Genomic DNA, 27,621 nt, shown 5'->3' with positions numbered 1-27,621 from the left:
TTATTTATTTGACATTTATCTATTCCCTTCATTTGAATTCCAAATCTTAAATTTCATTTTCGGGTTTGTTTCTAAGTAAGTTTATGTTAATAAAGGTAAATTAAGATTAAATGAGCCATCTTTAATTGTTTATGCATAAATATTATTGCAAATTAAGCAATTTTTAACTTTTATACCCAGAGATATTTTTGGTTTTTTTCAATTTATTTTACTCTAAATATCAGTTCATTAATTTAAATTTGTAAAATCGGTCTGCCCTATATCCTGAGAAGCGACGTTGACTAACTAAGGTTAGTATGATGTTTCTCAGGAAAAACTCGTTCGATTTGTTGCATGTGTTATAACACTATGAGAAATTGTGTAGTCAAAAATCAATTTTTTCTCGTTATGTCTGTCTTGAAGCTAAGCGCCTCGATAGGGGACTGTATCAACTCATGATGTCGTTCAGACTCATTTGCAACGTGAGCAGTCATCACTTAAAATGAGTTAGGTATATCTAGACAGATAATGTACGGAAAAAATTATCTTGATTACATGGATTTTTCGCCTGTGTTATAGCCTATGACATATTGGATTGGTTTCATTCTGGGGTAAGTCTACTTATAACTAGGTTGATATGGTTAATTCAGATGGACCTTCAGAAATATTTATGCATAAAGATTATTGTAAATTAAGCAATTTTTATTTATTCCTTTTCTTTTTGAAATAATTGAATTTTATTCCAGAGATATTTATGCTTTTTCATCTCCGACATTGCCATTTGTATAATTCTGTGTTTGTGTTTTGTAAAATTCATATCCTATCCTAGAATTATCTTTTTTTTATCATATCCTATCCTAGAACTTTCTTTAATTGTTTATGTATAAATATTATTGAAAATTAAGCAATTTTTAACTTTTTTTGCCCAGAGATATTTTTGGTTTTTTTCACTTTATTTTACTCTAAATATCAGTTCATTAATTTAAATTTGTAAAATCGGTCTGCCCTACATACTGAGAAGCGACGTTGACTAACTAAGGTTAGTATGATGTTTCTCAGGAAAAACTCGTTCGATTTGTTGCATGTGTTATAACACTATGAGAAATTGTGTAGTCAAAAATCAATTTTTTCTCGTTATGTCTGTCTTGAAGCTAAGCGCCTCGATAGGGGACTGTATCAACTCATGATGTCGTTCAGACTCATTTGCAACGTGAGCAGTCATCACTTAAAATGAGTTAGGTATATCTAGACAGATAATGTACGGAAAAAATTATCTTGATTACATGGATTTTTCGCCTGTGTTATAGCCTATGACATATTGGATTGGTTTCATTCTGGGGTAAGTCTACTTATAACTGGGTTGACAAATTGCCTAATTTTTCTTTTTAATTTTTTTTTATTTTCTTTTTTAAATATATTAATTTTAATTTGTAAAATCGGTCTGCCCTACATACTGAGAAGCGACGTTGACTAACTAAGGTTAGTATGATGTTTCTCAGGAAAGACTCGTTCGATTTGTCGCTTGTGTTATAACCTATGACAAATTGTGTAGTCAAAAATCAATTTTTTTTCGTTATGTCTGTCTTGAAGCTAAGCGCCTCGATAGGGGACTGTATCAACTCATGATGTCGTTCAGACTCATTTGCAACGTGAGCAGTCATCACTTAAAATGAGTTAGGTATATCTAGACAGATAATGTACGGAAAAAATTATCTTGATTACATGGATTTTTCGCCTGTGTTATAGCCTATGACAAATTGAATTGGTTTCATTCTGGGGTAAGTCTACTTATAACTAGGTTGATATGGTTAATTCAGAAATATTTATGCATAAAGATTATTGTAAATTAAGCAATTTTTATTTATTCCTTTTCTTTTTGAAATAATTGAATTTTTTTCCAGAGATATTTATGTTTTTTTTATCTCTTTCTTATATTTTAGGAATACCTGTCCTGTAATTATATTAAGTGATTTCAAATTTAGGCTGATAGTATTTGGGGATTGTGAATTTTTTTTTTTAGAAATTGCGATAATGTTATCCAATTTGTCATGTTCCGGTCACGACAAATTGGATGATTATTTATCTTTTTCTTCTGTTTAAATGTAACCGGATGCACTTAAATAGAAGGAAAAGATCGTGGATTAGGCCTATAGGGGATACCACGTAAAAAAAAACGCGCTGATGTATCCTACCTCAATGGTAGTGTGGAAACGGATACAAATTTCTTTTATAATGATTTTCTTTTACAGTGAGAATTTTGGGTTACAAATGACAATCTTGGCTAAAAATGCAACGATCTGCTAAAATTTCAAGTATATCCATCGAAAATAAATAATATCAACAAACATTTAAACAAACAACAGACTTAACAATACACGTGAGTATTTGTTTTATGTTTCTTGTAAATAAGTCATCCAAAACAACATTTATCCAACTCAACAAGATTCAATGGTTTTCGTGAGTCAATATTTTGTTTCATATAAATTATATTTGAAGGTATCATAAAGTTTCAATGCCGGAAAATATAAAATTTGTAATAAAATTTGTGCTTTTTATTTCTTTATAAATTAATAATTTATTAATTGATCACTAGAAAATAAAATATTGGCTTAGGATATCGATTCTAAGTGCTGTTAAATTAGTTGCAAATATTATTTTATTATTTTAACATTTGGACAACTTTTGCTTAAGCATTTTTCTGTATCTTGCGTTTTTTTTTTCTTTCGATTCAATGCAACAATGATATAATACGTATGTAATACGTATTGTTTTCAACAGTTAAAAAATTTTTTAATTTTATTACAAGATAATTACTTTAATCTGATTACTAGACTCTTTTTTTTTTATTTGTTTTCTTTCAAATTCAGTTTCTTTGTCGATATGTCCTAGATATATATCTTTCTTATTTATTCCAAATATTTTGATACTTTGATTTTTATCTTAATTAAATTTTTCTTGTGTAATTCAATGGCACGCCTCACATGGTTCAAGTATCTTACAAAAGTGATTCAAGACTCAAACAGACTTAATACTCTTTCTATTTTTTATCAGGGTAAGCTTTCATTTGGGAAAGTTGGATCTTAGATTAAAGCAATTCTGGGTAAAATGCAAACGCAATTAGCAACTGTCTATGCATGGTATTTCAACAATTAACTCAGTCAATTGTTTGTTTTCACTTGTTGTTTATTGTAGTAGGTTCTATATTTGTTCATTTTAGTATTTCAGTTCCATATATGTGTTTTATTACAGCTAAAAATAAAACTAAATATATATCGCACACATATAATATATACTAAAGCAATTAGAATTAGTTCGGTTAAAAATAAAATACATAAAGTACAATTTATATCGTTTACGGTATTAGTGTTAGCGTGTATGTGAAAGAAATACTATTCAAATATTGTAAAATTTTAGTTCAAGAACTAGTGATCGTAAACGAGTTCAAAGAAAAAAATAAATCAATTTATTAAACAAAAAAAATCGGATTGCGTTAAATAAAAACTGAAAAAGATGATCGACTTTTATTTTTTATTTTCAGTTTTTATTTAACACAGTCGAGGTTTTATGATTTATTAAATTAATTTTTTTTAACTTATATTCGAAAAACACAACCCACCTTCTGGCACATTCTTCATTCATCAGGCAAGAAGAATTTTCTAACTAATTTATAGTCGAATAAATTTCGAATGAATTTTTCTTAGAATAATAAGTAGTTTTCAAATTTCATAGAAATATTATTCCAAAAAATTGTTTGCAACTAATAAAATGCAAATTATTTTTTAATTCTAAGAAATATGAATTTTTATTGAATGTAAAAACCAGTTAATACCTACTCATTGAAGACAAAATATACAACGAAAATTCTACACTAAATAACGAAATATGTTTAAAACCTCAAAAGTTTTACAATAACCATAAACTTTCTGATTAAGGATAGGCTAGGTTAGGTTGCATTGGCTATCCACGAAAGGCTCGCTTAGGCTATAGACCCCATTGTGATATCATATATGTGTTTTACCACCTTTACGCTGATAATTTTTACACCAGCCCATCGCCACTATTAAATAAATTAATTTTGTTGCGACGGCGAAAATCGAGCCCGCTACCCTAAGCATACCGCGGACGGAATTGGTTACGCCTTAACAACCTGAGCTAATAGAGCGACAACTTTCTAATTTAGGTTTGAAAATTTTTAGTAGATTAATTTGAAGCTTTGAACAGATGTGCTCCTTAAAATTTTATAGTAAATAATGGGTACTTCTTCCTTCGATAATTTTCGTAATATAGATATCATTATTTTTCTCTTTCTTGCTTTTCTGTCCCAAAAGTATTCAAATTTTTTCCTTTAGTACGTAATCTTCTATAGTAGAAAAAATTACTTAATGCTGAGAAGTTAATAAAAATCTTAAAAGGAACGCTTTTAATTGAATCTGACCATTTTTGAAGACATATGAATTCTTAAGAAAAAACTATTTTTCAGGGGTCTTTACAGGAAAAATTACGTAGAAAAATTATCGTCAACCGTGGAAATATTTCCTCTATATTTAGAATCTTTATGTTAGACTTACCAAATCGGACCCAAAACTTTATTCGTTCAAAGCTCTTTTCCTACATGTTCTGTTCTATATTTCATAGTATTTGTCCAGTTTTTTATGTAGTTCAAAAGCAATAATTTACAGTTTACCTGGTTGGTTGTACGTTATTGTGGAGCATCGTTGAAAGTTTTTCACATATAATATGTTTGTTTAGTTTACTATGGAAGCTATGCTAGACGATAACTTTTCTACATACACAATGTGTGTCAGATTTATCGAAAATAACAAGAAAGCTTCATAAGATATTGAATCACTTCCGACTTCTTTTTCCCAATACAGTTTGCTTAAAGATAATAAAATAGTTCGACGGAAGTGAAATTTCAATCATTTAATATTGATAAAAAATTTATAAATATTTACAATTGAATAAGTAGAATGCCACTTTTTATCTCTTTTTCAAAGATCCTTGCCACCTTTTCCTTTACTAATCATATCGATAAAATTATATTTCCAATGTGTTGAACGGATTAAACGTGTGTTAACCTCACAATTATTGTAATGTATACTACCCGCATATATCTCTGCCAGTTCCAGTTTTTATAAGCAATGCCCATCAATTCGATTGGTCTATAATTTTATAAGTTTTGGCACAAGTTTCGTAACATTCCAAGGTGATGATGTCCCGTTTTTTAACCATTTCCTCTCTGTATTTTTTTTTTCGTGTGGTGTGCGTAAAGAAGTTTTACTTAATTTTTTGTAAACTCTTTTCTTGTTAAATATTATAACCTTATTTTTGATAGATGTACTGTCTATTCAATTTTCTGGATTAAAATCTGAGACTTCCTGTACAAAATGTGTTAAATACACCAATTTTAAAACCATACTGAGCGGTGTAATAATATTATGTGGACATACATATAAACGTTGGTATAGAATTGGGGCTTTATAGAACTTTTTACGCAATTATTCATAGATTTAAGTTTTTTTTTCATAGAAATTGTTAAAAATATTATCAGATAGTATTTCTAATACACGTGAATGCATCGTGAAATTTTATTCATTGACAATTAATGCAAATTATTGTATGAAAATTATCATGATTTAAATTCTAATCGAATGAACAATGAATGAAACTGTACAAATTTCAGAAATAATACAAATTTTGAAAATTAAAATTGTAGTATTTAAAAAAAATAGAAATTAAAAATTTAAAAAAAATCCCCGGCCTAGAATCTATTAAAGTATAAAATATACTCTCGTCAAAATTAGATGAAATCTCATATGATTTACCGAATTTTTATAGGCAGCAATGCCATCTATGCCAACTTTTTCTTTTACTTGTAGGATAAAAGTGTTCAAATGCACCGAAAAAAAGAATAATTTTGGAAAAATCATAGATTTTCTATATATTTCTACAAGTTTTTGCATATTACTTGAAAATTATGCATTTTAGAGAAAAAATATTAAAAATTTTAAGTGCATAAATATTTCTCTTTTTTTATTGCAATTATTTTGGATAAAGTCAAAACAAGTTAAAAAAAAAACAGTGTAAAATTATTTTTCTGTCACTATTAACAGTGTACGCAAATACTTCAATAATATAATCAAACAAATATAATCAAATAAATAGATTGCTTCAGGCTCATACAATACAAATATTTCTGCACAGTATTTCGGTTTCATATCTGTGTACATACTTACTATATGGTATTAAAATATATGTAATATGATAAAATATTTAAATTTTCATTATACATATAATATCTGACTTTTATATAAATATTAAATATGCATAATCTTAATTGTATATGTTAGTATACGTCCTTATGCATACATTAATAATGTATGTGTATTAATATATACTTGTATTAGTATATACTTACATAATACAAGTAAATCATATGATGTTAAACGGTTTTTTTTTGTGGCAAGCGTGATACTTTGAGACATTTAAGTCATTTTGAACAAGTGAAAACAAACAATTGACTGAGTTAATTGTTGAAATACCATGTACAGACAGTGTTGATTACTACGTCATATTACACACACATACATGTCACACATTTATAACTGATATTCCCATATAATACATACTATACAATTTGCGCATAGTTTGCACTCTCACGGGTAAACTGTGATGTTTACGAAAAAATGTTTCAACCAAAAAGTTGTTTAATTTTTTATAAGAAAAATTTTTTACATTTAAACTTTTGTTCTAAGACCCAATTGACCTATGTTGCTCATTTACGAACTCGACCTCACTTATTACGTCTTAAGCCCTTTTCGTTTTTGAGTAATCGTGATGACAGACGGACAGACACACGACAGACAGAAAGACAACCGGAAATGGACTAATTAGGTGATTTTATGAACACCTTTACCAAAATTTTGTTCATAGTATCAATATTTTAAAGCGTTACAAACTTGGGACTAAACTTAGTATACCTTAGTTTATATCATACACATCGTATAATAATAACACGTTAGTCAGGGAAATTAGTCAAATACTCCACGTGTATGGTAGAATTTGATATTATTTGGTTTTAACATGGATTTAATATTTTAAATTTGATATTTTGCATATTAGTATATAATATTTTAATGGGAAATAATTAATATATACAAGGCGATGAATAAGTTGTTTATCTCCCGAACCAAAAAAGGGCTGTTATAAGTTTCACCGCTGTGTATGTCTGTATGTGACATAGTATGAACGGATGAACTAATGTCAATTTTTTGTTTCGTTTGAAAGATAATTTAATAAGGAGTGTTGTAAGCTATGTTTCAAGTGCGAGTTTGGGATTTCGGACCCGGAACAATTAAAAAATAGGCGATGATCCTCAAAATTGGTTCAGTTTGGAGATGGCTGTAAGGAAAAAGGTATTTTAATGGAGAGTGTTCTTAGATACGTTTCGAATGCGAGTTTTGGAGAGATTTCCAAATCAAATTTTTCGAACGTATGGTGATTTTTGTAAGTATTAAAAATATTTAAAAAAAACAACAACAATAATATTCAAAAAGAATGAAAAAATTTAAAAATGGTTAAATATAGAATTACTTACAAACAAAAAAAATTAATGTAAAGAAAATTGTAAACAATCATAATTCAGTTTTTTTTTTTTTTTTTTTTTGTTCCACATATTAATTAACATTTATGATTCATTATTATCCTTTTCAATGGTCTTAATTATTTAAAACAATACAAAAGCTATTCAAAAGATTTTGAAAAAAAACACAAATGATACTACAAAAGATGTACCGAAAAAAAAATTATTTATATTTTATACAGAATGTTCACGAAATTATATTTTGCAATTCTAAGAGAATAAATTGCGTGCCAAAAGTAGTACAAATTATAGTGGATCGGCTATAGAGATGATTATTTCGGTTTATTTTCCATAAAAATTAATTATTTTTGTACACCTCTTAAAATGCTTCTTTGCAACTTTCTCTACTTCTCATTGAACTGAATCTCTTTTAAATCGCATTTTATTAAAAATTCTTTTTCGTAAGAAATATCATCTCATTATGTCCTGGTCATTTTTTCCAAGCTACCTCATTTTAAATGAAATCTATCCAGTGGAAATGACAAAATCAAGTCAAAATTGAAAAATCAGATATATACAACGAGCTTATAGCTTAAATACAATGTTTTATGTATTAAAAAACTCAGGAAAATAAAAAAATTATTTTCCAAGGCGTAGTGAAACATAGCCCGCAGCCTAATATATTACCCATGAGACTTTGTTTATGTGTTTCATATGTTCTATGGCAGAGAGTTTTCTTTTACAAGGCTTGGGAAATTTTTTGATTTCCAGGCATCAGAATTAACGTTACAGATTAGCTTGTGCCTTTTAAACGACCGATCGTAACATTCTGATTTTCTTCTTTAAACTTAGCTGACAAAAAGAAAAAGAAAGGGTTTTTGATGCGGTGAGGTGTATTTTTAATTGGTTGGCGAAAATTTGCTCAACTTAATGGTTAACGATCGTAAGCTCTATGGAAAGCTTATCAAGAAACTGATGGCGAGGAAGTCCAGAGAAAAACAAATGATTTGTTAATTGTTGAAAATCAACTGTTGATACACTCTGTAATTTGTGTCAACTCAAAAACTAAATACTTACTCTTAAATATTAGAACATCATATTATATAACATAAAATAAAACAAAAAACAAGGGCACATATTTTGGTTACAAACCTTGATACAAACTCATCCCCAACACCTACCTACACTCAGTTGTAGAGATATCAACAGAAACAAAAGTCCATAAAATAATATTCATTTTTTTTTTCGCAAATAAATCCCACACAAAAACCACTTTTCCTATATAGTTTATTTACGTAAACAATAAAATAACAAAACTCATAAATAAACAACAAACAACCGTTGTTTATACATAAATACAACAACTACTTATGATGAAAAGCACATGAAGTGTGGCGAAGAGGAATAGAATTGGGTATGAAGTGAAATGGAAAAACATGTTTTATTTGTAAGGATAGCCTTTAGACTATAGTGAGTGTATGGAACATTGAAAATGGAATTCTCTTGTGAAATAGTTTTATTTTTTACCAATCCCATAGGTTGGGACTTCTGAAAGTTTCACACAAAAATAGTTAAAATACGTCCAAAAATAAAATCTAGAGACTACTTTAATAATATTTCATTTTACGAACTCAAAACAATGTGTAACTTATTCTACAGAAATAACAATTCTATAAGCCTTTACGGGATGATTTTTTTTAGCTTTTCTAAAGAGTAGCATATCAACAAGTTAAATTTACAAAATATTAAAAACCCCGACAAATTTCGGGTGCGGAATCCTAAACTCGCACTTGAAACATATCTAGGAACACTCTCCATGAATGTACTTTTCAAACGAAACTAATAAAAAATCAAAACCGGTTCATCCGTTTAGGCGCTACGATGCCACAGGCAAAAAAAACAAACGGACACACACACACACACACACACACTTCGGGGTTTGGGGTTTAATAAACCTGCAATGTTTTAGTACCTAAAAACTAAAATCTTTCTTGTTATAGCCAAAATAACCTTAGAAAACCTTCGAAAAGTAATAGCAAATAAACCTCGAACAAATAAACTACTGTAAAAGGCCTAGCAGTGGGCATTAGGCAATACTGACAATATGCTGATCAAGTTTCTTAAAATAGGCCAACATTAACTGGAAAGAGGAAAATAATTGTGGCACTGCAGACTAGATATGGCCACAATATTATGGGAGGCATTTCAAAAATATTATCATTACGCATTAGGCAGAAGGCAAATACGCTGAAATTTTGGAAATTTGAGCTCACCACAACTGTTACAGGAGCTATCAACGACATGTGAAGATTGGCACACAAGGCTAGATTTGAGAACCATGAAATTGTTTTTAAGTGAATAGCAAAATGGTTACATACAATTGCGATGGGGGGAGAGAACGTAGAAGAAATTCGACAAGTGGCCAAGGAAATTACAATTTTTTTTTTCGGCGTTTCCAGATTTGTGTTATTTGATATACTTTAAGTAGCCAAAAAACAAGAGCAGTAAAAAATTTTCTCTCTATTGCAATATTTAACAAGGTCTCTGTACAATATAAAATATTTTCACGGATATGAACTCAGAATTTTCGTAATATATGTGTGTGAAAATGGGGTATTCTAAGAGTGGACATACAATATTATTTACTATATATATTTGTATGTATTCTAAAAGATGCTTTTGAATTGAAACATTTCAGAGTAAAAGTTGAATATGCAGCACAAACCATAAAATACACATCTAATGAATGGTTTGAGTGTAGAGGTGGTGAAATGGTTTAGATCTCAGAGTTTACCAACCCATGGCCAGTTCTACTCAGTCAGCTTAAAGGCTTTTACAGTTTGAATTATATGTAGTTTAACCAAAAAACAATAAATTTGTGGTAAATAAAGGTTCTGTTCTAGATAGAACATATCTAACGAAAAAAATTTCCCCTCTTATTTCATAATTTTAATCAAATATTTTAAATTTGTTTGATAATTTTGTTTCTTATTTATAGTATCTAAGTATTAAATTTATTAAGAATTTGTTGTAAATATTTTCGATAATAAACATTTATTTAAAAATTCTTTATTTAGTATTAAATTTAATTAATTGTAGTATCAAATTTAATTAATTTAAACTTTTTTTGAAGAAATAATTCCAAGAAATCAAATTCATAAATGCAGAATTAAATTTCATATAATAAAGATCAAGCATATTTTATGAAACAAGTTCATATAATTATAATCAAGCAAAGCTTCATATATTTTTTTCGAAAATTTGTAAATTTTTTAAATTGTATCTCTTGAGAATGAACGCAAGTTCGAAAAATTTTTAGATCAAAGAAAAAAACTTGTATTCATACACTAATAATAAATTTTTTTTTTTGTCACGGACACAGACGAATGTCCTCTATTGCCCTGACAACTTTTGGCTAAATCATTTTTTTGTAGCTAGCGTGTTTTCTTACAATTAAATGCAATAACATTGTAACGTTCTCTTTAAGAAGAGAAACTTGTCCGGCTGTAAAAATTAACAATGCAGACGAAGTGAAATACTTGGGAATTCACTTAGACAGAAGGCTAACTTGGCACAAACACATCTGGTCTAAGAGAAAACAATTAAATTTAGGTTAGTTTAAATTTACACTGGTTAGGCTATCACTGTCTTACTCATATTTTAGATACAGAAGTATGAAGGACTTCTCTTAGCCACGTTTGCCCAGGCCTGCTTTAAAGTCCTTAAGTGTTTTTAAGGAGTAAATTGTACTAAATTTATTGCTAACAAATTAACGGAACGTAATAATAATTATTTATTGGACATAAAAATATTGATGAACCGTATTATAATAATGAGTTTGGTTCGCAATATAATAAAAAAAAAAAATACAAGCCCATTTTAAAGTATCCGTTCATTCGACACTAACATAATAAAAATTAATTACCGTACTGAGTTGAGTGAGAGTCTTGTTGCAGTATTTTATTATTTTATTAAATACAGTTTATAATTTACACATACCTAACTTTTTTTTACATAAAAACATAATCTACATAAATTATAATTTACGAAAAAGAAGAGAATATAAAAAAAAACAACACAAAAGAAATAGGTATTAAAAGAGAACAAAAATATAAGATGATCTCTCCTTCATCATTACCTCTTTTTCCTCTATATTCGGTACTAACAAAGAGGTTAGAAATTTTCGATGTTAAATTTTCGACTGATATTGCTACCGGTCAAATATCATGGGCACGAAATGAGTTTGTAAATGTTTGCAATTACTATCCCCACAAAAAGTCAAGCAAGTATCATCATATCAATCAATGTAAATCTGAAATGGATTCTGAACTAAAAGGGCATTCTAGGAAATTGTAATGCTATTGAGAACGCCAGAAATGACATAAAGTTGTCGCAGAAAAATATCTGATTTTAAAATGAAGATTTAGTTTAACAGCTATAAATGACCCATGACGTTTAGTGACTGTAGATAATATGAATACGTGTGCCCCATCCTAAGACACTCATAATAGACATAATAGTCAGATTCAAGGGCCCAGTTTCGTTAGACCACGAAAGATCAATAGCATTGACCTTTGCTGCAACATATTTGGGTTTCTATAGTAATACTTCACAATTCAAAGTTGTCTTCTTTTTGTGACGTTTTAAATCATAATTCTGTATAATAAATTACTTTGAGTTACATTAATTAAGTTTATTATTCGCCATGGGAACTGATTCTAGCACTGCCTGGTGGTAGAAAATAGAAGCTGTGTATCAGTTTCCATGGCGAATGTATTTCAGGGTCAACATTTGAATACATAAACCTTTCATTTTTTTCTTTACGAAAACGAGAAAAAAACCCAACATGCGTGATATTAAATTTAAATCTGAAATTCGTTAACTATGTATTAGTTCGTTAAACTTCAAAATTAATCTCATCGATTAAAATTGATAACTTTATTTTCTGACCTAAAATCACTCTGTATTGCTTTATCACATGGTGAATATTAGTAATTATAAAACTGATTGTGATAGCATGTGCATGGAAGTTGTATGACGTACGCTACATAATTTTTTTGCTTGACTTTCATGATTATCGTTGAATTTATTATGTGTTTCTTGTTGCGTATACGTATAACGTTTTTTAAATTCCTTCGTTTATTTTTAACAACAGATAATAAGTGAGCCGGTTTGTTTTTTTGGGGGAAAATTCCAGATAAATGTATTTTTTATATTTATTTTGTTTTAATTTATATTTTTTGTTTGTTTACATTATAAAAGCTGACTTTTATACCGTCCTTAAAGAAGGAAACTGACGTTGGGCTTTGAGTAGTACCTACTTTTTAAATTTATATTTATTTTAACGCCCCAGGTGTGGTTTATTTATACCAAGTTTATTTCTTAGTATACATCGAAATATACATCGAAAATTAATTTATTCCCTACTGTGTTTTTAAGTGACTTTTATCCAAAAAGTGGCTTTAATTAGCTATAGGTGGAATGAAAAATTGTATGATGATGCAGAGGAGGTAATTATAAGGAAGAAAGAAACCACTAGCTTTCGAAGAAAATTAGTAACCATTTTTTGAATATCTTGAAATAAACAAATATTTTACGTTCCAATATACCCGATTTTCGTTATTTTTGGATCATTATTTCCCAAATAAGTGATTTCCATTGAAATTTAAAACATAAAATTATTTCATTTTTAACACGCTTTTATGAGCTTGACCTGACCTGTATATATGTATATATGGATGAATGAAACGGAGCCTTTCAACATAATTTCCCTCAACTATTGGACGTCTAATTGATGTAAAAATTAACACTCGTATCAAGGACTGCAATATAATAATTTGATAAATTCATATATATATATATATATATGAATTTATCAAATTATTATATATATATATATATATATATATATGAATTTATCAAATTATTATATTGCAGTCCTTGATACGAGTGTTAATTTTTACATCAATTAGACGTCCAATAGTTGAGGGAAATTATGTTGAAAGGCTCCGTTTCATTCATCCATATATACATATATACAGGTCAGGTCAAGCTCATAAAAGCGTGTTAAAAATGAAATAATTTTATGTTTTAAATTATTATAAATGTGAAAGTAAGGATGTTTGTTTGTTTGTTACGCTTTGTTTTAATGAAACTGTACAGCAATATAGCTCCTAGATTGGAATAGCACATGAGCTTTAAATTATAAAAATATATATATTTAAAAAATAATAATTAAATTTAATCTGACATCTGAAAATTTTCTTCGTTTTTCTATAACTAAATGCTATGAAATTAAATGACACTCTTAATCATCAAGTTGAGTATTTAATTTGAGTTCTACTTCAACAGAAATAACCAACCAGAAAACTTAAGAAAATACCATCTATCTATGTATGTACTTTTTGACTTGAGCTATTGCTAGTTAGTAAGTACTATATCAATTTCTCTTGACATCTTAATGTACAAATAAGTGTCCACTTGGTGTAGGTACTCGAAGAATAGTTGAAATAATAATTTTTAAAATATTATAGTGCAGTATGGAAGTTGCAAATAAGAATATCGTGTCTTGTTCCTTTAATAGAACATGATTTTATTTAGAGTATAGTTGATTCAATTTCACCAAGAAATTATTTTCAAAATAACACATATAATTTTCGAAAGGCTTTATTAAAATTAATTTCTTTCAAACCAGTTTTTCTGTAAATGATAAATAATATAAATATATCGTTGAAAATAACCGATTTACTTGATATCCGCGATAGAACGACAACACATAGTTTTTACGATAGTTTTTTCCACCTTTGAAAAGAAATATTACCTGCCTATAATAAATTAGCGCACCACTTTTCGAATTTTCCGACTTTTCCATACTGGGAATTTACCGTTTTCTATTTGTGAAATATTCGTGAATTTTTTTATTTTTTCGCTCGGGTATTTGTCCCCATTTTTTTAAGTATGTTTAAAAAATGAGGGCAAATATCCGATCCAAAAAACTTGAAAAATTTGAAAAGTGGCCCGCTAACTTAATATTAAGTTAGCGGACCACCTCTATTTTTTCAAAGAGTGATTGAGCGAAAAATTTCACGAATAATTTACGAATAAAAAGCGGCAAATTCCCAGTACAATAAAAATGGGAAATTCGAAAAGTGATCCGCTAACTTAATATAGGTATATTACCTTTAGATAATGACACATATGATAGCTTTCATTTGTTTAGTTCGGTCTCTGAAAGTGTAAAAAATGTTTAAAAGATTGGCTATATTTTGGGCCTTCAATCTTACTTGGCAATTCATAGATTTTTTTTAGCACTAACGATGGATTCTTGTATACTGCCTTGGTAGAAACTGCTTGGATGCGAAAACATCTTGTTTCCTCATAAAAAATCAGGTACCTTTTTCAACCCTTTTTCCCCTTACAAAAGTATGCCAATCGCTTCTGATGTAAAATCCTGTCAAAGGCGCAACTACACGGAAACTTCAAATTTTCTCTAGTCAAAACTAGTATACTTTTCATTTAATCTGGGATAGAAACGATCAAATTTTGAATATGTTTTGAATGAGCAGGAAGTAAAACAATTTTTTCTGCCAGAATTACTTCTATTTGCTGAAGGTGTTATAAAAATTCGGGACCACTATTATGGAAATTATATTTCAACGCTTTAAAATGCATTTTGTAAAATTATTATCAAGAGAAGAATTCCAAGCCAAAAAATTTGATATTCATTTTTTAAATGACTTACACGAAATATTTTAGTAAATCACACGACACACAAAATTTCAAATTCATTTTGTTTGAAGAAAGATTATAAAATGTTTGTTTCTCTAACTACAAGAAAAAGAAATTTGTCGAATTGTTTGAAAGACCCAAAGGTATATTTAAACTTTAAAATAATGTTTATAGCTATATTATGTATATATGTTTATCATTTATTTTAAAAAGTCGTAATTTTAAAATTTTATGATTTACAAGAATTGTAATATAAATGTAACACATAAAATGCACTTAAAGATAATAATTATATAAATAATACTCACATTTTACTTTATACGTTCCTATTTGAAATGAAATGAAAGAGTTGAGAGCTTTAGAAAAACAGGGATATGTTTTTATTAGATACACGGCGAACAAACTCAGTTATATTATTTATCATATATTTTTAATGCTTTTTATTTTGTTTTTTTTTTTTATTCGCATAATTACGGATAAACAACTAAATTGTTCGGAAATTTTTGGTGGATAATTTTGTGGGATCTGGTACTATTACACATTTGCACATAAAATGAGGATCACTCTTTATTGAATCACTTCCCTTGAATTTAAAGAGGCTCGAGTGATATCGAACTATATGATTCAGAAATAAGCCGTAAGCCAAAAAGCCAGGTTCAGTGAAATTATTATAAGGTATTTTTCTGTTCGTTTAAATCTTAATTTTTATATATATTTTCTGAAGTGACACATGACTGACTGATGATTTTATCTGAATAAATTATCGAGAAGATAAAAAATGTCCCAAAACTTGAATTTTTTCCCATTTGCGTGACAAAGTATTGACAACGAATAAGCAAAGACAACGAGAATGCTGGCAGATTAGGTTTTTTTAAAACGGAGAACTCGATGGAGAAAGAAACCAATTTCAATGTTTTACAAAAAAAGTTTAAACCAATTCAGCTGATTTTCGTAAAAACTATGGTTGAAATACTGTTTTGATAGATTATTTACATCGAGTATTTTTATGGGCTATTTTTTGGAAAAATACATAATTATAAATAAATACTTAATGGGCTCTATAAATATCATCTAATAATCTGAGATGACTTCCAGAAATCACTTAAATTCGTTAATAATTAAATTGACGCAGCACAATAATTTTATTACAAATAGTATGAACAAATACAAAAATATCAAATAACATTAAATGACAGTTAATAATCTCCCAACTAAACATATTTATTTATTGTCTTCTCGGTAAATTTATGTATTAAAATAGAGAATTAGAAAGTATTACAATCATCAATAAAATGCCTCGGTCTACTATCATCGTTGACTATCATTAAATTAACGAACTACTATGTTATAGATATATAGTGAATGTATTATATTATAGTACAGTATTCGTTAAAACTCTACGTTAGTTCGTTTGGTATCTGTATAACGACCACCATTTATCAATGGTTTTCAATAAATTGTAATGAAAGCTTTAAACATTATCACAAGGTTCTCGATTACACAACCAACCACGTTAACTAGAAGCTATTAATATAAATTTGATTATTGGTGTTATGTATGTAAAAGGGCTTGCATTAAGAGTGTCTAAATTATAAACTTAAATAAAGGATAAAAAATTTCCTATTTTATGCATATACAGGATGTCAGTGACAAGTTTAAAGTCAAAAGTGCTGTATATACTCTTGTCCATAATACAATAGTTAAGTAGTTATGTAAATCATGAAATTTAAGCAATAAAGCAAAGAAATCGATAACGGAAGTAGTATGATGTTAATTAATTAAAAAATTTAGAATTGCTTATACAAATATAATTAGTGTTTTGTTAAAAATGTCCCCCCGCTACCTGACAACACATTACTGCTCTTGTAATAATTGAGGACGACTCTCTGAAGAGTATTTCGGTTGTCTCACATGAATTAATAATATTGCAGCTATAATATTTTGAATAAGCTGGTCTCTAGTTTATGGTTTATTTATACTACAATTTTCATATGTCCTCATGAATAACAGTCAAGAGGAGCTAGGTATTCCTAGCCATATATGGTGACCTTGCAGGCCGGCGTCGGGACACTTTGAATCAAAACTTTAATTATTAATTTGTAATAGCAATCAATACAAAAACTTAACTAATAAAAAATTATACTATTTTACTCAACAACATCCTTACTTTATTGGTTAAAAATAGTTCATACATCTCCTTACCTATTGGGTTTTGGACAAAAGTATATAAGGCACTTTCGACTGAAAATGCCCTCTTAAACTATTGCCATCGAGTCATGGGTCACCCTGTTCATGATACCAGCCTTAAGGTCATTGGAACTACGCTGAATACCACAGAAATGATCATGTAACATTACATTGATATTCAACACATGCATATTATTAAACTTTTTTCAAATAAAAATGAGTAATAAAAAATGATTTGTTCAGTTGTCGTAACCTCGAATTGTCTAGAAATTTTGGATAAAAATTTCAAATTATTGTTTAGAGAGAATCAATTGATTCGTCACATAGTTAAAGTAAAATGATAGGCAGGGGAATGGCGACAAAAGTGACAAATTAAAACGTTGGAATAACTGTGTTTTTTGGGAATTTCTAATGAATTATATTATGAATAGTTAAAATGCCATATTTTGAAAATTAAAATTATTAACAATCTAGCTAAACCCGACCACGTTTCGCTATGGTTTTTTCTAAGATTAGAAAAAGTCTTTCTTCTCTTTTTTCAGTTATTTTAGTAAACACAACATCAACATCAATCAATCAGGTCATCGAAAATTTTAATTTTATGCGGTCGAGTATTCGAAAAATTTTTGTCTTCTTATATATGCCTCCTTGCGAAGCTGCGGGCTATAATTGACTGGTATTCTTCATACAAATTGTCATAACTTAGGACAATCATAACGGAAATCTCTTTGGTATATAGGAGATGTATGAATGTGTTTGTATATAGACGTCTATAATGTATCAATATAGTTTATACTTTGTAGTAATAGATACATCGATTATATAAACTATTATTTTAAAAACGATACCGATAATGATTTCATTATTACAATTAACACATATAGATATGTTAAATTATAGCCATAATAAAATCCCTACATAGGGAAATGCAATTCAAAAATGTTCCTAGGATCTTTACCTCAATCACCAATATTGATAATCTTATCTTTATTACTTTAATAATATTATTTTCAAAAATTGACAATAACTAATGACATGACACTGGTAGTCTCTGTATAGTATTCGCTCCGCACGCGGAAGGTCGTCAGGTTGAAATTCTGTCATGAAAAAAGTCTTTTTTTATATCCTATTTTGCTCCCCAAAGAGTTAACAACTTAGCGAGATGAAAGATACAAAAATAAATGATGGTATAAAAAACTGAAAAAAAAAACACGCGTAATTTCACTATAAATTCGATACTAATTTCAATTATAATGTAAAATTCAAAGCGTGAGCTGGTGTCAACATTATTCTTTATATTAGCTAATTTGATAGATATCCACCAACCCACGTTTTGAATTTTACATTACAATTGAAATTATTATCCAATTTTTTCAAATTATAATTTATTTAAAGATTTAATGACTCTTCTATGAATAGAAATATTATACTTGCTTCGTTTCAAATTAATTATACATTCTATCATTTAAAATACATTTATCAAATACACAATGGATTTCTACAAAATTTTTAGGGATAGCGATAAATTATTTTACACATAAATACGTTTGTTTATATATAGACTCCGACCACTAATTAGCAGCAATTGTTGATAGAATGTTTCTCGAATCATTCTTGTACCAGAAACTAAAAGCATGCCTGATAAATATTACAAATAAAAAAAAAATTGTTGGTCTCACTTAATTTTGAAACATTTTTTATTTACAGAATAGTATCGTATTCAGAAAGGGGTAATCGTGGAAAAAAATGATGTTTCTGATTTGGATTAAAATAACTTTCTAGATGGTATTCTGGAACAATATCCTTAGTCAGTACCTTCGACACTTGTGGTTCAATCTTAAAATCTATCAAATTTTAATTTCTATTGATTTTTTATGGTGAAAAGTACCTAAAAGAATACACAAACCCAGCTTATTTGAGTTTAGATGTATATTTATTTACGATATCTCGAAAATTACTTGTTTCTTAAATGAATCTAATTTTACATTTTTATGGATAAAAATTTCCTATATAACAAGCATTATCTCATTCTAAATATAAAGTATATTTCGTAATTTTCTTGATTTTTCAAAAGGAAGAAGAAAAAATAGGGAAAATTTTGTCTTTGGTTCGGTTAAAAAATTTATCTTTCTTAACTTTAATCCGAAAGATACAAAAATTGGTTCCATTTGACAATTCTCAGAACTGATACATTCGTTTGTTGTATCGTAGCTCCTCAAGATCAAAAGATGAATTAATTTTGAATTTGTTTTTTTGTTAGAAAAGAAATTTGACCGAGAGTGTTCTTAGTCATGTTTCAAGAAAATCTACTCACGGCGTTTGAAAATCATTTCTCTTTTCTAGTTGATTCGGGTACGGAACCTTAAACTCGCACTAAAAATGAAGCTCAGAACACTCGATCAAATAACTTTTTCAAACAAACGCAAAATCAAAATCGGGTCATCTGTTTAGAAGTTATGGTGCCACAGACAGGCACAAATATATAGCCCGTTAAACTTATAACACTCCATCTTTAATAGTCAGTGGTTAAAAAAATAAAACAAGAAACACAATATTAACACCGAAATTGTGTTTACTTGAACGTTATATTGCACAAATCCAACCAAAAACAAATAAAGCCACTACCACCCACTATGAAAGCTTATACTAGTTGCAGTAAAGAGATAGAACTGATTTAAAGTATCGACACAGCTTCACACAATTAATCTTATATAAAATGTACTTTAAACTTTTCATTTAAAAGGTAGTTAGTTTATTAAATTGTTTTTCGGAGAGAACTTGTTAGAATTATAAATTGCAATTACATATATATATATATATATATATATATATATATATATATATATATATATATATATATATATATATATATATATATAATGTGAATTTTGTCGTAAATTAAACTTAGAAAAAGATGGAAACAAATTCTTATTAAAAATACTAACTTATTGCACCGAGAAAATTGGCACACGAAGCAAAACGAATTCAATACAAAATGTTGTTATACCATATTCTGGCATCAAAACTTAGGTTAAATTTTGAGAATTTAAAATTTTCAATACGCTACGTGATGTACCACGAATCTAACAACATGATGTAACAATGATACCATGATAATACATGTATGTGCAACATTGTTTTTTATGGTTTTGCTGGACAGGTAAGTGAAGCCTTAGTGTGAAAACTATGTATCATTCACCTCAAGTCATTAAAAATACGAGTTGATGCTGTTGCCGAAAACCTAGAGAGTGGATGCCTTTAAGAAAAACGCGTTGGGTTTTCAATGTTTCAAACTCATATATTATTATACGACTCTGTTCCCTAAAGTGAACGACGAATACAATTGCTAAGGAGTGATTCTAGGTATATAAGAATGTAAAGCTTGGTACATTATGATATTGTACCAGAGTTCACACATAATGTGACATACTTTACACATGGCACTTCAAAAGGCTTTCAAAAAATAATTTTGATTCTTGACACTGCACTTCCCCTAGGATATACGAAAATATCTTATCTGTAAAACAGAACGGAGATCATTCATTTATCGAGTAATAAACTAAACCCTAATAAGCTTTTATAAAAATGTTTTCAGAAGATAAAGACAACATGGAACAATAATAAATTTGGTTCAATTCATTCCCAAAAGCTATTAGAAACAAGTGAAAACAAACAATTGACTGAGTTAGTTGTTGAAATACGATGTATAGACAATGTTGATTACTCTATCACATTACAATTGAACCTATACATGTCACACATATATAGCTGATATTCCCAGATAATACAAACTATACAATTTGCTCTCTCACGGGTAAACAGTGATTTTTACGACAAAATGTTTCAAACAAAAGTTTTTTTTTATAAAGAACTTGACTCTATGTTGCTCATTTACGAACTCGACCTCACTTGCGCTGTAAATTCTGACTTATTGTGTTGGCAGACGGGCGGACAACCGAAAATAGACTAATTAGATGATTCTATGAACACCTATACCAAAATTTTTTTCGTAGCCTCAATATTTTTAAGCGTTACAAACTTGGGACTAAACTTAATATACTATGTATATTTCATATACATGGTATAAAAACCTGATATAGATAAAATTCAACAGTGTGTAGTTTTTTTTATAAAGAAAAAGAAGAAAGTATAATTTCCGTTTTCTATTTATTCGGAATGAACGTCATTAAAACACTTTTTTACCGTATTGCGTTACATATTTTAAAGGTTGATTGAATGAATGAATATTCAATAGAGATTTTTTTCTATAAATTTTATTTTTTACAAACACTAAAAACATTTTTATTCAAATCGTTAAATTTATCTATATGTTTTTTGTGAGCTGAGCTACTTTATCAGACATTTTAAAGCATTCACAGTTTCCTGATTTACATGTAAATCCTAACACCACAAATACATACAATTTTGTGAAATCCATGCCCCTAGCGATAAAAATCAGTACAAAAATATATCTTCCTTATATATCATATAGGTCTAGAGCCAAGCGAGGGACTTTCGTATCTACCAAATTTTTTCTCAATAGAAATTTTTATAGCTTTGAATTTCTATTTCAGAAGATCCAGTTAATATTCTATTATTCAGCAAACTATTAGTAGAAGCCAATTGGTAATAAGTTATTAGTATATATCTTTAAATTCTGAAACAAACAATTGCTCAACGTTAAATTTATAAAAAGTCTTTTTGGGACCCGTACTCACACAGCACATGAGAAATTACATATATTTATACATATATCTATCGATTTGTTTGCTTGTTTCAGAATTTACGAAACCAAATCTTTTGCTTGGAATAAAGTGACAGAAAAAGGTACCTTGCTTTATTGAGTGCCGAGCTAAATAATTTTGGAACTTTTAAATCTATTTATCTTCTAATTTCAATATGCCTTTTTATGAATACAAGGTCCTCTGAAATATGACTTGTACATATTAGCCTGTACCCGGTACAAATATACCAAGTGGCCAGTTATGCTATTTTTGTAACCGACTTCAAATAAAAAAGGAGGAGGTTATCAATTCGACTGTATTTTTTTTATGTTACCTCAGAACTTTCGACTGGGTGAACAGATTTTGTCGATTCTTTATGTATTTGAAAGCTGGTGCTTCCAGTGTGGTCCCATTTTTGCCCAGTTCTGACAACGGTCTCCATGAGAAAACCATAAAAGTCTTAAAATATCAAGGCAACCGATTTCGATGATTCTTTTTTTAGTGACAAATTAGTTAGTGTACTTTAGATTAACTAAAAATCACAAAATAAAAAAATAAAAAACTTAAACAAAAAGAAAACTGACTTCAAAAGAAAAACTTTTCCAAAATAAATTAATATACACATAAAAGTAAAGAAATAACGAAAATATAATATAATTATTAATTTAATGTAGTTATAGAAATTATTGTTATTTTTGGAGTCAGTGTCAGCCAAGCTAGTGTAGCAAACTGTTCTGTCAGAGTTGTTTCCTTGGGTGACACCGACTCCAAAAATAACTATAATTTTAACTACATTATATGATCGTTATTTTTTTACTTCTTATTGCATTTTAATTTATTTTGGAAAAGTGTTTCTTTCGGTTTTCTTTTAGTTAAAAGTTTTAATTTTTTTTTTCTTAAATTTCCTAGTAACGGCCATGTCAACAACCTGTCAAATTTCCAGTTGTTCTGAAATTACTATAAAATATTATGTATGGCCTTAGATTTACATTCATATACAATACGGAAATAATAGAATGGTTTTATTTGGGAAAAAAATATTTAAAATACTTTTTTCATTTACATATTTATTGGAACTTACAATATTAAATTGGTTTAGGTATTCAAATACAGTGGCTTCATTTATTATTTTATTATATTTCAGTCAATATGTTTTGTAAATAAACATTAAATAAACATACATTATGTGGTTTTAATGTGGTGTAAGTTCAAATACGCGTAACGAAAAATAATAAAAATGAAGGGTAATGAATAAGTTGTTTTTACTCAAAAGTTTTATTTATTTGTTTCAAAAAGAAATAATAATTTATTTTATAGAAATTTCGTAAACTGCTATTATAGTTTTACAAAATCGTCATGCGTTTTAGTTTCCAAAACTGGTAGTAGAATTACGATAAAAATTTTTATGAGCTTACATAATATGGAAATTGAATATTTCTATAGAAATTGTAGATTATCCATTTTTGTACATTAAAAAAATTTAAATATGGCTTTACAATTAAATTATTTTTCAAATGAGTATTTTTTAAATAGTAATTAATATTTATTGGAAATAAAATAAATGGATTAAAATAATTTGAGCGAATTATATTTAAATAAATATATAATTTTCAAACAGATCAGTTATCATTTTTTAACCCCCGACTAAAAAGAGGAGTGTTGAATGGATGAATCGATTTTGATCCTCTTTTTCTTGAAGATGTTTTGATCCAGAGTATTTTAGCGATGTCTCGATCAAATAACCTTTCAAACAAAGCTAAAATTAATATCGAATTTTCCATTTAGTAGCTACGATGCCACAAACAAATCGATCAGACCCGGTTTTGTGACATCGTAGCTCCTAAAATCGTGCGCCGTTTTTGATATTTTTATTTTATTTGATAGAGGATGTTTTAAGTGCAAGTTTAGGGTTTTTTATCCGATAAAAACTTGAAAGAGGCGATGGTCTTCAAACGGCAGAGAATATTTTCATGAAATATATGTAGGAACACTCCCGATCAAATTATCTTTCTTTAAAAAAAAGCCAAAATCGGTTTATGCGTATAGGACTAGCGATTACCAATCAGACCTGATTCTATGTCGGGGGTTTACCCAGAGGTTTAATTTAATATTATTGAATGATAAATGATTATAACTAATAACTATGAGTGTTCTTTGTGCGATATTCTGTGTTTGTTAAAATTCTGAATGAATGGTTTGCATACTCCTATTGGTTGTGTGCGTAGTCATAGTAGGGACAATAAAATCGATGCCAGCGCTTCCAGTGAAAAATTTTGGCTATAAAGGAGGCTGTTATGACTAATTGGCAGTACTTTATAAGTTAATGTTATAGAAAATGTTTGAATTAAAATTATTGAAAAACACTAATTAATTTAACTTATTGCATTAAAAATTGTGAAAATAAGAAATCAAATTGCAACAAATATTATTTTTCAAATGTAAATTATCATAATTATTTATTTAAATTTGTGAGACAATAATATTAAATTTTCAATGTAAGCCACAAATGCAATCCATACAATTATATATGCATCCATACAATTCTATAATGAAAGAGAATATTTTACTTAAATTTAATTAAACACTATTTTTCAAAACATTATGAAAATAAAAAACTAATTAAGTTAAATATTTTCCAGCTGAAATTTGTTTTAGGGACGTAAATATCTGAACCCCTCTGCTGAAAAGATTACATCAATAAGCACCAAAATTTTATTACCTGATTTGTTCTCAAATATAGTGTTCAAGACACAAATTTAATGACACTTGTATTTTGAATATTAAACTCTCCGATACACATCCTTCCCGCTTTTTGATACTTACTCATATTTTTTTACGCAATGAAAACACAGAGAATAAGATAAAAAATTCCCTTGTTCGATAACTAAGATGGTATATAAACAAAGTTTTTATAGTTAAATGAAAATTGCATGCGCAAATAAGCTTTGATAAAAAGGTTTGAAATCCCATAAATAGTAACTGTAACGTTTTAAAACATTTGATGGACCTATTACTTTATGAATAACGAACCAATTAACTGATAAATAGTTTTGATAGTTACGGGGCTAGAATAGCAGTTTCATTGAGAAGCTTTCAATATACAATTTATTTTTCAATAGGCTTCCACTTAATTATTCACATTGAGCCCCACATATTAAATATTTAATCGTTTATTGGAACTTTAAAATAGTTTCATATTCAAACATAAATATAATATACATACATTTGATATTCCTCAATGTTTAAATTCCCACAAAAAATGTTAAAAATGTGTTATTTCAGTGTTTATTTCACAGGGATTGTTTTAATAAAAAAATTTTATTTTTTATTATATTTCTGGAGAGACTTTAAATGGATTATTATTTATGAAAATGTCAAGCGAATGATTCGAAATTCCATCTCAAATCAGTAGATCTATTTTGAATTTGCTTATTTTCATTTAATTTGATTTGACTTTTTTCTGTTACAGGACTTTTTAATTCTAATTTTTATACCATGTATTATGAAATATATATAGTATATTAAGTTTAGTCCCAAGTTTGTAACGCTTAAAAATAATGATGCTAGGAAAAAAATTTTGTCATAGGTGTTCATTAAATCACCTAATTAGTCCATTTCCGGTTGTCCGCCCGTCCGTCCGTCGGTCTGTGGACACGATAACTCAAAAACGAAAAAAGATATCGACCCATGTAGGAAAGTATGGCGGGCCCAGGCTTGGCCCAGGCTTGGTCCAACTATGCAGAACTCTGGGCCAGACTTGTAAGCCAGACTTGGCCCAGACTTGGGTAAAGTCTGGAATGATAATGCTGGCCCAAGACTGGTTACCTCGACTGGCCCACGCCTGGTTGGCAGGGCTGGGCCATAGTTAATTTTTAAGTTTGGCCCATGCCTGGTTGGCAGGGCTGGGCCATAGTTAAGTTTTAGGTCTGGCCCACGCCTGGTTGGCAGGGCTGGGCCATAGTTAATTTTTAAGTTTGTCCCATGCCTGGTTGGCAGGGCTGGGCCATAGTTTAGTCTTAGGTCTGGCCCATGCCTGGCTGGCAGGGCTGGGCCATAGTTAAGTTTTAAGTCTGGCCCATGCCTGGTTGGCAGGGCTAGGCCATAGTTAAGTTTTAAGATTATTTTATGAAGAATTCTATTTTGTGATTCATTTGACAGGGCCAACCCCAGCTGTACCGCAATACTGAGTCAACCCGCGGTAGAAGAGGAGCAAGCTCCTAACAATCTACCGTGTTCCAAATAATAGTTTAATATACTGGTCTCGCAATGCGAGGCGTACCATATATTGAGTTGATAAGAACACATACTGCACGTTGAGTTTAACTCATTGAGCCGAGAAGCGATAACATTGTATGTTTATATACACCTTACTAGAACATCTTACTAGTGAGAGGTTTTGAAAAAAAATATTACTTTGTAAAAAGGATAGTGACTAAAAGACAGAGAAGGAGGAAGTTATTGTAAGTACATGTACCTACTCCATAAACAGTATTACACATGCGCATTGTATACCTTTTGGTTGTATATGCCAATTTTTGTTAGGTATTTAAAATTTTTACAATGTCAAATGTGTCCATTTCAGGAGTTTATGTCATCAATGTAATTAATTAAATAATAATAATAATAATAAAATGACGATTTATTCTGCGATTTCCCTTCAATAATTGAATATTGTCAGCCAAGGCTAGGATGCCTAGTCTTGGCCCAAGACTGGGCTCCCTTGCGTTGGCCGTTCTATGGCAAACCAATGTTGGCCCAGGCTTGGATAATCATTGGATTGGCCAAGGCTAGGATGCCTAGTCTTGGCCGAAGACTGGGCTCCCTTGCGTTGGCCGTTCTATGGCAAACCAATGTTGGCCCAGGCTTGGATAATCATTGGATTGGCCAAGGCTAGGATACCAAGTCTTGGCCCAAGACTGGGCTCCCTTGCGTTGGCCGTTCTATGGCAAACCAATGTTGGCCCAGGCTTGGATAATCATTGGATTGGCCAAGGCTCGGATGCCAAGTCTTGGCCCAAGCCTGGGCTCCCTTGCGTTGGCCGTTCTATGGCAAACCAATGTTGGCCCAGGCTTGGATAATCATTGGATTGGCCAAGGCTAGGATACCAAGTCTTGGCCCAAGACTGGGCTCCCTTGCGTTGGCCGTTCTATGGCAAACCAATGTTGGCCCAGGCTTGGATAATCATTGGATTGGCCAAGGCTCGGATGCCAAGTCTTGGCCCAAGCCTGGGCTCCCTTGCGTTGGCCGTTCTATGGCAAACCAATGTTGGCCCAGGCTTGGATAATCATTGGATTGGCCAAGGCTAGGATGCCAAGTCTTGGCCCAAGACTGGACTCCCTTGCGTTGGCCGTTCTATGGCAAACCAATGTTGGCCCAGGCTTGGATAATCATTGGATTGGCCAAGGCTAGGATACCAAGTCT

General features: G+C 29.5%; 1 protein-coding gene and 1 non-coding gene across 2 annotated transcripts in view; both read right to left on the bottom strand.

Moving 5' to 3' along the window:
• Positions 1-27,621, bottom strand: part of LOC123296308 (fibropellin-1-like) — a 275,636-nt gene that overhangs the window by 213,770 nt on the left and 34,245 nt on the right. The gene's annotated exons all lie outside the window — the stretch shown is intronic.
• On the bottom strand, positions 26,351-26,544 carry LOC123297024. The gene has a single exon (XR_006535212.1). It is a non-coding gene; the product is annotated as a U2 spliceosomal RNA (small nuclear RNA).

Source organism: Chrysoperla carnea, chromosome 3 (assembly GCF_905475395.1).
Source record: "Chrysoperla carnea chromosome 3, inChrCarn1.1, whole genome shotgun sequence".
Classification (NCBI taxonomy): domain Eukaryota; kingdom Metazoa; phylum Arthropoda; class Insecta; order Neuroptera; family Chrysopidae; genus Chrysoperla; species Chrysoperla carnea.
The sequence above is the reverse complement of the archived record's forward strand: the minus strand, read 5'-3'. Positions and strand labels throughout refer to the sequence as shown.